Below are 345 nucleotides of genomic sequence, written 5' to 3'. Positions count from 1 at the left end.
AGATTGCCAAGAGAAATATCAATAACCTCAGATATGCAGATCACACCACCCTTATGGCAGAAAGTGAAGAGGAACTAAAAAGCTTCTTGATGAAAGTGAAAGTGGAGAGTGAAAAAGTTGGCTTAAAGCTCAACATTCAGAAAGTGAAGATCATGGCATCGATCCCATCACTTCATGGGAAATAGATGGGGAAACAGTGGAAGCAGTGTCAGACTTTATTTTTCTGGGCTCCAAAATCACTACAGATGGTGACTGCTGCCATGAAATTAAAAGACACTTACTCCTTGGAAGGAAAGTCATGACCAACCTAGATAGCATATTCAAAAGCAGAGACATTACTTTGCC

Source organism: Bison bison, unplaced genomic scaffold (genome assembly GCF_000754665.1).
Source record: "Bison bison bison isolate TAMUID 2011002044 unplaced genomic scaffold, Bison_UMD1.0 scf7180017854831, whole genome shotgun sequence".
In the NCBI taxonomy this organism is placed as follows: Eukaryota; Metazoa; Chordata; class Mammalia; order Artiodactyla; family Bovidae; genus Bison; species Bison bison.
The sequence above is the reverse complement of the archived record's forward strand: the minus strand, read 5'-3'. Positions refer to the sequence as shown.